Source organism: Trachypithecus francoisi, unplaced genomic scaffold (assembly GCF_009764315.1).
Source record: "Trachypithecus francoisi isolate TF-2019V2 unplaced genomic scaffold, Tfra_2.0 Lachesis_group11, whole genome shotgun sequence".
NCBI classification, from domain to species: Eukaryota; Metazoa; Chordata; class Mammalia; order Primates; family Cercopithecidae; genus Trachypithecus; species Trachypithecus francoisi.
This window is the reverse complement of record NW_022681456.1, coordinates 47,638,360-47,652,026: the sequence shown is the minus strand read 5'-3', so window position 1 is coordinate 47,652,026 and position 13,667 is coordinate 47,638,360.

Here is a 13,667-nt window from a genome sequence, read left to right as displayed (position 1 = left end):
GCAAACATGATGAAACCCAGGATCTACTAAAAATACAAAAATGAGCCAGGTGTGGTGGTGCGTGCCTGCAATCCCAGCCACTCCAGATGCTGAGGCAGGAGAATCGCTTGAACCAGGTAGTCAGAGGTTGCAGTGAGCCGAGATCGCACCACTGCACTCCACCCTGGTGATAGAGAGAGACTCTGTCTCAAAAAAAAAAAAAAAAAGAAAAGAAAGAAAGAAAGAACCATTTCATTAAATTATATAAGGCAGTAATTTTTCATTATGAAAATTAAGTATTTTAAATGTATTGTTATTTAAGATGACTTTCAAGCATCTTATTAAAATATTTTAAGAAATATTTCTGAAGTGGTACGCTTTAATTATTGAGGTGAGGATTTAACTTAAACTTTAGCTAAGAAATATTTTTCTTATGAATTGCAGATTAAAAATATTTTTAATTGATTAAAAAAATTGACCCATTTAAAAAAACCTAATCCTTTTATTTTCCAACTTAGTAGAAGTATACAAAATTGAATTCAATTGTTAAAGGTCAGAAGTAAACGTGTCTTTGTATTTGAATAGGCTGCTTTCTCTATTAATTTGCAAATATAATGGAAGAGACACCTACCGTAGTCAGGATTTATCATTCAGAAAGTGTTCATTAAAGGTGTAACTCTTATTCTGACTTAACACCATCAGAGTCAGTGTTACACCATTAAAGGACACTTCATATAGTGATTTGAAAAATTCAACTAAATTAAATTTAAAGGAGTTTAATTGAGCAATGAGTGATTTGCGAATCAGGCAGCCCCCAGAATCACAGTGGATTCACAGAACAGAGACTACAGAGGTGCCTCGTGGGCAGAACAAATTTATAGACAAAAGAGGTAAAGCAACATACAGGAATCAGAAGTGATGTATAGAAACAGTGAGATTGGTTACAGCTCTGCGTTTGCCTTATTTGAAAGCAGTTTGAACATTCACTAGTGTATGAGTGGTTCAAGTATGGCAGCTGGGATGGGCCAACACTCAGCTATTGTTACAGGTGCATGCTACGAAATTAGGTTTTAAATTTTGTCTATTAAGCTAGGTTGCACAAGGACTCAAACATAGAAGTACGGAGTCCTTCTCAGGCCACATTTAGTTTGCTTTAACAATAGGATACAGACTCATGCTTATACGTGATTGTATACAAAATCAAAATAAAGTGTAATATCATTTACTTTTCTAGTAGGTAGTTTCCCCGCTATGTTTTGTATGCCTAACTCATTTTGAATTTGAAGGCATAACTATTCCAAAAAGAAACCAATGTAAAGATTTCTCTGCAAATAAAGGTTGTTTGTAATTTGAAAGTGTTTCATAAAACAGTTTTTAAGAACCCTATGTATTCCATGAGATTTTAAAAAATTTATGTACTATACCAGATGTGTCATTTTTACCTATATACATAGCTTCTGATTTTTTTTTCCCAAAAATAATACTGATACAACTCTGATAAGTGGAGAAACACCAGGTTCTTCATCTCGAGTCCAATTAGAAATATCAACATGGACACACGTGGAGTAGTTTTAAGGAGCAGGGAGTTTAATAGGCAAGAAAGAAGGGAAGACAAAAAGAAGAAGCTCCCCTGTACAGAGACAGAGGAAGGAGGGGTCCAAAGCCGAGAGACAGAAGCCCACCTACCAGGGATACCAGCCAGGTATATATGCAGAGACTGGGGGAGGCGGTGTCTGATTTGCATAGGGCTCAGGAGACTGGTTTGACTGGGCATATCATTCACCCAGCCCGTGAAAAACCTGGCCCACCCACCCCAGTCTTTTAATATGCAAATGCAGGGCCCCTTGATTTTCTCCACACATGGGGATATGGGGGGGATACGTGGCGGCAACCATGTTGCCAGGAACATGTGGGGCAAAGGCAAGAAAGCCATAGGAATTGCCATGTTGGGTGGACCTAGTTTCTAACACCTGGTGTTTGCATATTAAAGGTTGCTGGTCTGGCTCTAAGAGTTGGGGCTTTACAAGAAACTTTTCTGGAGGTACTTTAAAAAGTGAAAACTTCCCAAGGACTCCTTTTCCTCTCTATCTGCCTAGAATAATTTCTTAATAACTCCTACAACAATATTAATCAAGATTACCTCTAGGTCATTTTTCATGTTTTGTAAGAAAGACAGGTGCACGCTGATTCACCATATTGATCTTGCTTATTTACCTAGTGGGCTGTGTCATAGCACTTATTCAGATTATATAAATATGGGAAAAAAGAATAAATGAATGCATCTATTCTTCTGTCAGACCATTGGTATATTAATTGAATTAATTAATCAGTAATAAAACATGGTTATTATTTGATTGTTATTATTGTTATCCTCAGTGTGCCACAGACTTTAGGTTTCTCCAGCAGTGAACTATATTACTTTGAATTTAGTGTAGGGTTTGTAGTGCTGCAAGTGTTTTCTCAGTGTCCCTACTTACCTTCAGTTATCAATAGTATCTTCATGCCTACATCAGCCTCTGCACTACATCGTTCTCTTGCACTTCTGCATATCTTGTGAGCAGAGGCACTGGCAGACTTTTTTTCCAACTACATTTTCATGGATACTTGTGTAGCAAACAGCCTTGGAGGACTGGATGCCCTCCAGGGACAGATTTGCTTACTGTTTAGTATAATAAAGTTTCCATTTTATGCAGTCCATTTTTAAACATTGAAGTTTCCTAAGCTCAACATTCCTCCTCTGTGAAACAAAATCACTGCATGTGTAGGATTTACCAAGTTGCTCCATGTAATCTTCATGAGACTTGGAGTGGAGGGAGGGCAAGGGCAAGGGCAACCATTAAAATGAAACAAACGCTGCTTGTTGTGCTGGGAGTAATAAAGTTCTTTGGCTCTAACCCAGGAGTCTCATATCTTCTGTTAGAATCCATAAAACCATAGCATGCTTAACTAGCTTGCTTGATAGTAAAATCTCCAAACTTCTAAACTTTTTTTTTTTTTTTTTTTTTGAGACAGGGTCTCACTCTCTCACCCAGACTGGAGTGCAGTGGCTCGATCTTGGCTCACTGCAACCTCCACCACCCAGGATCAAGTGATTCTCCTGCCTCAGCCTCTGGAGTAGCTGGGGTTACAGGCACACTCAGGTACTGCCTGGCTAATTTTTGTATTTTTAGTAGAGACAGGATTTCACCATGATGGCTGGGCTGGTCTCGAACTCCTGACCTCAAATGATCCTCCTGCCTCTGTCCCCCAAAGTGCTGGGATTACAGACATGAGCCACTGCACCCAGCTGAACTTCTTTACTTCTTTACATACTTTATGCCCTTGCCCTTCTCCCAGCATTAAACTGCTGTTGTGTGTCAGGGACTGCTAAGCTTATTGCAGTAGCAGAGAGGGTGTATGTATATATATGTATTTGTTGTTGTTGTCGTTGTCGTCGTTTGTTTGTTTTTGCCAAGATCTAGCTCCAGCACTCTTGCCCTTCCTCTCCAGGGAAGCCAAACAATACCTTGTATTATTTCTGGTTGATTTTTGGGCAAGGGAGTCTCCTATTCTTGACTCAGTGGTAGTAGATCACAGTTAGTTATTGTTCCATGATTCTTTACCCAAGAGAGTTTCTTGGCTTTTCAGCCAATGAAAATATATATCTATCTTCAGCTCTTTAGTTTCACCGGTTTTTTTTTGCAATGTCATGAGAGCCAGAGGCGTTTCCCTACTGGAGAGGCAATTTTGTTTCTACTCTTCTATAGAAGCAGTAGCTCTTTGCATATTCTCTGGTAGCAGAAGAATTTGTTGCCTTCCTCTAGGGCTTAGGATTTTCACATAAGAAAGAATTATCCAGAGAAGTGGGTAGGATTCCTTTTCCTGAATTCCCACAGCAGACAAATGCTATTTGCACATTTGCAACACTAAAAGAAGCTTTCCCTGTTCTTTTGTATTACCCTCAACTTTCTAGTGAGCATCTACTTGCAAACTCCCCTTGTGTCTGGGAATCTCAGCTATTGAAAATCGACATTTTCATGCATACTTGGCCTTTAATAATTTGTTTAATTTTTAGCTGATTTTTTCCCTTCATGGACATGTGGTGGTCATCTCTTTCTCCCATGTCCTACGGAAGGTTAACGTGTCTATATCTCCTTTTGGAACTCCGTTTTCTTGGTTGCTTTCCATTCTCTTCTCTCTGATGGATTCACAAAAAGTTATGATTTTTGTATATTACCCAGATTCTTCTCATTTTTCTACAGAGTGCAACATTATTTAATAGATTTCTACAATTCTAAATGGAAGCATTTTCTAATGTTTATAAAATTGATAACTGTATATAAATAGTTTCATTTAAGTGATCAAGAATTGTAGCATTCTAGCTACTATTGCCATTTATATCATACTATTTCCATTTATACCTCACTTCCACAAGGTATATACAGATTAATTCCAGCATAAAGAAGGCTATCTCCAAACCTCTTAATGCAGAGTTTAACATTGTTTTAAGTATTTAGTGAAGCAAATAGCTACTTCAATATAAGTGTCTATCAACCTAAAAATATAATGAAAAAGTAAGTACTGAATATAATAGCTTGTCTTTTGTTCTTTATATTAATTAGCTGAATAATGTAAATCAGTTAATGTTATACACAGATGTGAATGAGAGCATATATTAACACTTTATTTTTCATGCAAATGAAAGCAATGTTCATTGATTATTCACTCATTTTTCCATCAAGATATTTGATATCTACTATGTGCCATGCACTGTGGATAGAAATATTGATAATCTAGGGTCTCTGGCATAAAAGAGTATATTCTGAAGAACTGAACAATGAAAAATTGTTTTAAAATGTGTAACAGGAATAAGTACAGGATATAGTTGAGTACAAAGGTAGAAAGTTGGGGGAAAGGAAAATCCGTAATTTAACAACTTACTTGTACACTAATTCATTGAATTCCCACAATTGCATAATATAATTATTTTGATTTTTACAGACAGTCCAAATGGAGTTCATTAATCTTAACAGGAATAAAAAACTTGCCTCAAGTCTCATATGTGGTACATTTTCATTTGGGTGAGTTAAACACAGAGAGACCTAAAATTCTGCCAAATTGTCCTTATAATATGTAATTTGGTTAACTTTATAATGTATTGGTATTATTCTTCTGTGGATAAATAAGATCATTGGCAAAATAACATTTCATATGTTTTAATGTTAAAAAACGATATATGTCCACGTAGATACTATCAAGAAAACATTCTTTCTAAGCAGTGAATAAACTATTAATTTAAAGCCATTAAATGGAACAGAATGTTAAGGATGTGTAGGACCAATAATAAACTTAAATACATCATTTATGCTGTCATGAATCTCTAATACTGCTATACTTTATATGCTTCCATTTTCTGAAATCAATTATATTTACCAGGATGTTTTTGAGCTGTACCATTGGAGGGTATGGAAGCACTGTTAATTCATCCCTGAAAAAGTTTCCTCCATTTAAAAAAAAATTTTTTTTAAATATATATATATATATTTTTTGAGATGGAGTTTTGCTCTTGTTGCCCAGGCTGGAGTGCAATGGCATGATCTCGGCTCACTACAACTCTGCCTCCTGGGTTCAAGTGTTTCTCCTGCCTCAGCCTCCCAAGTAGCTGGGATTACAAGCATGTGCCACCACATCCAGCTAATTTTTGTATTTTTAGTAGAGACAGGATTTCTTCATGTTAATCAGGCTGGTCTCAAACTCCTGAACTCAGATGACCTGCCCTCCTCGGCCTCTGAAAGTGCTGGGATTCTAAGCATAGGCCACCGCACCCAGCCTATAATTTCAATTTTTATTTTAGACTCAAAGTGTAGATATGGAAGTTTGTTACATGAGTATATTGCATGATGCTGAGCTTTGGGGAATAAATAATCCCATCACCAGCCAGGTAGCAAGCATAGGGACCAACAAGTAGTATTCCAGCCCTTGCACCCCTCCCCCTCTTTCCCATCTAGTAGTTCCCAGTATCTGTTTATCCCATCTTTATATCTATGTGTATTCAGTATTAGCTCACACTTACAAGTGAGAACATGCAGCATTTGGTTTTCTTTTCTCACGTTAATTCATTTAGGAATGGCCTCTAGCTGCATCCATGTTTCTGCAGAGGACATAATTTCATTATTTTTTGTGATTGTGTAGTGTTTCATTGCGTATATGTGCCACATTTTCTTTATTCAATCCACCATTGATAGGCACTTCAGTTGATTACATGCTATTGCTCTTGGGGCTAGTGCTGTGATGAACATATGAAAGCCCATGTCTCTTTGGTGGAACACTTGATTTCCCTTTGGGTATATACTCAGTAATAAGATTGCTGGGTCAAATGGTAGTTCTGTTTTAAGGTCTTTGAGAAATCTTCAAACTGTTTTTCACAGTGGCTGAACTTATTTATATTCCCACCGGCAGTATATAATTGTTCCCTTATCTCTCCAGCCTTGCCAGAATCTGTTATTTTTTGTCTTTTTAATAATAGCCATTTTATCTGGTGGGAGATTATATATCACTGTGGCTTTGATTTGTATTTCTCTGATGATTAGTGATGCTGAGCATTTTTTTCATGTTTGGCAGCCACTTGTATGTCTTCTGAGAAGTGTCTATTCATCTCATTTGCCCAATTTCTAAAGAATTTACTTCTTTTTGCTTGTTGAATTGCTTAAGTTATTTATAGATTCTGGATATTTGACCTTTGTTGGATGCACAGTTTGCAAATATTTTCTCCCATTCTGTAGGTTTTCATTTACTCTGTTGATAGTTTTTTTTTTTTGAGATGGAGTCTCGCTCTGTCACCCAGGCTGGAGTGCAGTGGCCAGATCTCAGCTCACTGCAAGCTCCGCCTCCTGGGTTTACGCCATTCTCCTGCCTCAGCCTCCCGAGTAGCTGGGACTACAGGTGCCTGCCACCTCGCCAGGCTAGTTTTTTGTATTTTTTTAGTAGAGACGGAGTTTCACCGTGTTAGCCAGGATGGTCTCGATCTCCTGACCTCGTAATCTGCCCATCTCGGCCTCTCAAAGTGCTGGGATTGCAGGCTTGAGCCACCGTGCCCGGCCATCTCCTTGTAGTTTTAATTTGCATTTCCCTAACGACTAAAGATGTCGAACATGTATTTTACGCACTTATTGAATATTTGCATGTTTTCTTTGGGGAAATGTCTATTCAGATCCTTTGCCCATTCTTAAATTGCATTACTTTTCTACTATTGAGTTATAAGAGTTCTTTATGAACTCTGTATACAAGTTCCTGATCAGATATACGATTTGCAAATATTTTCTCCTGTGAGGTGTTGCTTCACTTTCTTGATGGTCCCATTTGCAGCACAAACATTTCTAATTTTGATTTAGTACAATTTATCTACTTCTGTTGTGAGTATTGTTTGTACTTTTGGTGCCATATTAAGAAATCACCTCAGCTTAGGTTTGAATGATGAGTAAGAAGGAACAAATTTAGAATAGTGGAACCTTATTCGAGACAGAGGTTAGCGAACAAGCAATGTAACGCAACCATGATACACTGTGAATTCCTCTTTTGTTTGCTTAGAACAGGGTAGAGTCCCACAGAGCCACACCTAACAGACCAGACTAGACAGGATCGAACCAGACGAAACCAGACCAGACCAGATCAAACCAAACCAGACCAAATCAGACGTAACCAGATGAGACCAGATCAAACCAGAACAGACCAGATCAAACGAGACCAGATCAAACCAGACGAAACCAGACCAGACCAGATCAAACCAGACAAGACCAGATCAAACCAGAGCGGACCAGATCAGACCAGACAAAACCAGACCAGAACAGAACAGACCAGACTAGACAGGATCAAACCAGACGAAACCAGACCAGACCAGATCAAACAAGACCAGACCAGATCAAACCAGACCAAACCAGACCAGACCAGATCAAACCAGACCAACCAGATCAAACCAGACAAGACCAGACCAGACCAGACCAGACCCGATCAAACCAGACCAGATCAGATCAAACCAGACCAGACCAGATCAAAGCAGTCCAGACCAGATCAAACCAGACCATATCAAACCACACGAAACCAGACCAGATCAGATCAAACCAGACCGGACCAGATCAAACCAGACCGGACCAGACTAGACCAAATCAAACCAGACAAAACCAGACCAGACCAGATGAAACCAGACCAGACCAGACTAGACCAGATCAAACCAGACGAGACCAGACCAGACCAGATCAAACCAGACCAGACCAGATCAAACCAGACCAGAACAGATCAAACAAGACCAGACCAGATAAAACCAGACTGGACCAGACTAGACCAGATCAAACCAGACAAAACGAGAACAGACCAGATCAAACCAGATCGGGCTAGATCAAACCAGACCGGACCAGACTAGACCAGATCACACCAGACAAAACCAGACCAGTCTAGATCAAACCAGACTAGACCAGACCAGACCAGATCAAACCAGACCAGACCAGATCAAACCAGACGAAACCAGACCAGATCAAACCACACCAGACCAGATCAAACCAGACCGGACCAGATCAAACCAGACCGGACCAGATCAAACCAGACCGGACCAGACTAGACCAGATCAAACCAGACAAAACCAGACCAGACCAGATCAAACCAGACCCGATCAAACCAGACGAAACCAGACCAGACCAGATTAAACCAGACCAGACCAGACTAGCCCAGATCAAACCAGACAAGACCAGACCAGACCAGATCAAACCAGACCAGACCAGATCAAACCAGACTGGACCAGACTAGACCAGATCAAACCAGACAAAACCAGACCAGAGCAGATCTAACCAGACCAGACCAGACTAGACCAGATCAAACCAGACGAGACCAGACCAGATCAAACCAGACCAGACCAGATCAAACCAGATGAAACCAGACCAGATCAAACCGGATGAAACCAGACCAGACCAGATCAAACCAGACCAGACCAGATCAAACCAGACCGGACCAGACTAGACCAGATCAAACCAGACAAAACCAGACCAGACCAGATCAAACCAGATCAGTCCAGACTAGACCAGATCAAACCAGAAGAGACCAGACCAGACCAGATCAAACCAGACGAAACCAGACCAGACCAGATCAAACCAGACCAGACCAGATCAAACCAGACCGGACCAGATCAAACCGGACCGGTCCAGATCAAACCAGACCGGACCAGACTAGACCAGATCAAACCAGACAAAACCAGACCAGAGCAGATCAAACCAGACCAGACCAGACTAGACCAGATCAAACCAGATGAGACCTGACCAGACCAGACCAGACCAGATCAAACCAGACCAGTCCAGATCAAACCAGACCAGACCAGATCAAACCAGACCAGACCAGATCAAACAGACAAAACCAGACCAGAGCAGATCAAACCAGACCAGACCAGACTAGACCAGATCAAACCAGATGAGACCTGACCAGACCAGATCAAACCAGACCAGATCAGATCAAACCAGACCAGTCCAGATCAAACCAGACCAGATCAAACCAGACAAAACCAGACCAGACCAGATCAAATCAGACCAGACCAGACTAGACCAGATCAAACCAGATGAGACCAGACCAGACCAGCTCAAACAAGACCAGATGGAGTCTTGCTCTGTCGCCCAGGCTGGAGTGCAGTGGCTGGATCTCAGCTCACTGCAAGCTCCGCCTCCCAGATTTACGCCATTCTCCTGCCTCAGCCTGCCGTGTAGCTGCGACTACAGGTGCCCGCCACCTCGCCTGGCTAGTTTTTTGTATTTTTTAGTAGAGACGGGATTTCACCATGTTAGCCAGGATGGTCTCGATCTCCTGACCTCGTGATCCGCCGGTCTCGGCCTCCGAAAGTGCTAGGATTACAGACTTGAGCCACCGCGCCCGGCCGATAGTTTCTTTTGCTGTGAAAAAGCTGTTTAATTTCATTAGATCCCATTTGTCAATTTTTGTTTTGTTACAAATGTTTTTGAGGATTTAGTCATAAATTATTTGCCAAGGCTGATGTGATGTCCAGAAGGGTATTTTCTAGGTTTTCTTCTAGGATTTTTATAGGTTGAGTTCTTACTTTTAAATTGAGTAATTTTTGAGTTAATTTTTGTATATGATGGTAGGTAGAAGTCCAATTTCATTCTTATACATGTTGATAGCCAGATAATTCTGACGCCATTTATTGAATAGGGAGCCCTTTCCCCATTGCTTATTTTTGTCAACTTTTTTTGAATATAAGATGGTTGCAGGAGTGTGGCTTTATTTCTGGATTCTTTCTTCTGTTCCTTCAGTCTATGTGTCTGTTTTTGTGCCACTACTATGCTGTTTCACGGGCATCTGTGTAAAGAGACAACCAAACAGGCTTTGTGTGAGCAATAAAGGTTTTTAATCACCTGGGTGCAGGCAGGCTGAGTCCTAAAAGAGAGTCAGTGAAGGGAGATAAGGGTGGGGCCGTTTTATTGGATTTGGGTAGGTAGTGGAAAATTACAGTCAAAGGGGATATTCTCTGACTTGCAGGGGTGGGGGTCACAAGGTGGTCAGTGGGGGAGCTTTTGAGCCAGGATGAGCCAGGAGAAGAAATTTCACAAGATAATATCATCATGTAAGGCAGGAACAGGCCATTTTAACTTCTTTTGTGATTCTTCAGTTACTTCAGGCCATCTGGATGTATACGTGCAGCTCACAAGGGATATGATGGCTTAGTTTGAGCTCAGAGGGCTGACATGCTTTTATGGTTACTGTAGACTCATAGTATAGTTGATATAGGGTAATGGGATGCTTCCGGCTTTATTCTTTTTGCTTAGATTGCTTTGTCTATTTGGACTCCTTTTTGATTCCATATAAATTTAGAATAGTGTTTTCCAGTTCTCTAAAAACTGACATCGATAGTTTGAAGGAACAGCATGAATCTGTAGATTGCTTTGGTCAATGTGGACATTTTAACAGTATTGACTCCTCCAGTACCCGAGCTTGGAATGTTTTTCCATTTGTTTGTTTCATCGATGATTTCTTTCACTAGTGTTTGGTAGTTCTCTTAGCAGAGTTCTTTCATCTCCTTGGTGAGATGTATTCCTAAGGTTTTTGTTTGTTTGTTTTTTTGGTGGTGACTATTGTAAATGGGAATGGGATTTTGTCATTGATTTGGCTCTCAGCTTGAATGTTATTGGTGTATAGAAATGCAACTGATTTTTTAAATGTTTATTTTGTGTTCTGAAAATTTATTGAAATTGTTTGCCAGTTTCTAGGAGCCTTTTGGTGGAGTCTTTAGGGTTTTCTAAGTATAGCATCACAACGTCAGTAAAGAGATAATTTAACTTCTTCTTTTCCTATTTGGATACCTTTTATTTCTTTCTCTTGCCTGAGTGTTCTGTCTTGGACTTCCAGTACTGTGTTGAATAGGAGTGGTGAGAGTCGAGTTCTCTCCAATTTCTTAAACATTCTTAAACCCATGGAAATAAGGTTAAAATGAATTCTTAGAAATGTTTGAACAGAAAAGTAAACAAACATAGATAGATTTGAGAAATGTAGGAGAACCAAGGTCACACAAACCTTATTGTATGGGGCAGGGGCGGGGGTGGTGATGGTTATGGAATGAGGAGTTCCAGTAACTCTGGAGATTTTTATTTTCAATTTCCTATAAGAAGAGTCATTGTCCATTCTGTGGTACAAACCCACCTATTCCAGAACACTTGTATCATAACATGTGCCTTGTAATTAGCAAGAATGAGATTATATTTAGTAGATTTTAAGAAAAGGATATACTTATTGCCTGTTAATTGTGTTGAAAAATAGACTGTAAATGGTAAGTAACTTAATGAAAAATAAATATTCTTATTCTTGAAAATGGTGCAGTAAATACATTTTACCATAATTCTAAAACACAGATACATTTCCCCTACTCTTAGGATTATAATATCCATTATTGAAATTAAAAATTACAAATAGTTGATTCCTGTTGTGACAAAGGAGCTTGAAGAGAATTACTTCTAGCAAAAAGAGTTTTTCTAGTTTTTTATATAACCTAATATAAAAACCCCAAAGGCTTAATGGGAGTGTAATAAATATGAATAAAATGTGTGAATCAAACACATAAACATTTAAAATATATATTTGTGGGAGAAGAAAGCTAGAAAGATAATAATTCATTGAGTAAAATTAGTACCTTCATGTTTGCCTGGCTTATTATTTGCATTACATTGCCATCTGGTTGATATCAGAAAGTCTGTATAAGATCAGATACATAAATTTACTGCAAGGGATAAGAAAATAACATATGTTGTTATTTTAAGTCCAGGATCCTATAAACCGTATTTTAAGATTGAAAAGAGGATAAACTCCTTGGGCACAAAATAGTGGAGCTACAATTAAGAACCTCAATTACTCTATCTGGTATTTCAATTTACTGATTCTCTGGTAATGCTCTGTGCTTATTGTGTGTTCACAAGCTGAAAACATGGCAAAGTCACTCTTAGAATGATTAGGAAATGGTTGTGTTAGTCAGGGTTCTCTAGAGAAACTGAACCAACAGAACTTATATATCATATATGGATTCATAAGGTAAGATTTATTATGGGAATTGGCTCACATGATTATGGAGGCCAAGAAGTCCCACAGTATGCTATCTACAAGCTGGAGAGCAAGAAAAGTTGGTAGTGTTATTCAGCCAGAGTCCATAGGCCTAAGAACAGGAGCTGAGGTGGAGGTGGGGGGATTTTTGTGAGTCTTGGAGCCCAAAGGCTCAAAAACCACGAGTTCTGATGTCTGAGGGCAAGATAAAATAGATGTTCCCCTTAAGAAAAAAACAAATTTCCCCTTTGCCTTTTTCTTCCAACTAGGCTCTCAATAGGTTAAATGATGCCCAACCACATGGGTGAGGGTGATGTTCTTTACTCAGTCTGCTGATTCAAATGCTGATCTCTTCTGCAAACAGCATGATGGGCACACCCAGAAATAACGTTTTACCAGCTATCCTGATATCCCTTAATCCAGTCAAGTTGACATAAAATCAATCATCACAATGGTGATTCTATTTTAAGGCTTCATAATTGAGCTAACCCCATGAAATCCCTATTTCTAAAAAAAACCAAAACAAAAGAAAAAATTCTTTTTTATAGGACTTTTCCAACTTATTGTGCAGTTGCTTAACAACACGAACTCTGCTGGCTATGTTAATAAGAAATAGTTTATTACAGTTAAACTTTGAATAGCCTCCTTTCTTAAGAAAATAATCAAGAAATAAGGCATTTTAATGATCCAAGTCTGTTTTTATGTTAAACCTTGTTTTAGAAAGTAAAATCTTTACATCAGTATGTGAAGACTCAAACATTGATGAGAATGGTAAATTGCCAAATTTTAGTTGGATGGCTACTGAGCAAAAATCATATAATAAATGTTGAATTTTTTTAGAAAAAATATTACTATTAGTAACATATTTGTGTTTTCTTTGCAAAATTTGGAGTGAACGTAAAGGTTTCATTTTGATTAGCAGTTTATTTCATTACTTTTAAGGGCATCACAGAATCATATATCCTTATTTGTAAACATTAGGACATATAGAGGAAGAAAGAAAGGCTGGGATGTATCACAAATTGAAATATTCACAACTAATTTGGGAACACTAGGATGTATGGTGACCCTAGCGATGGCCCGTATTGACAATTTCCTGAATCTCATTTTGGCCACAGGTTAGTTTTTGGACG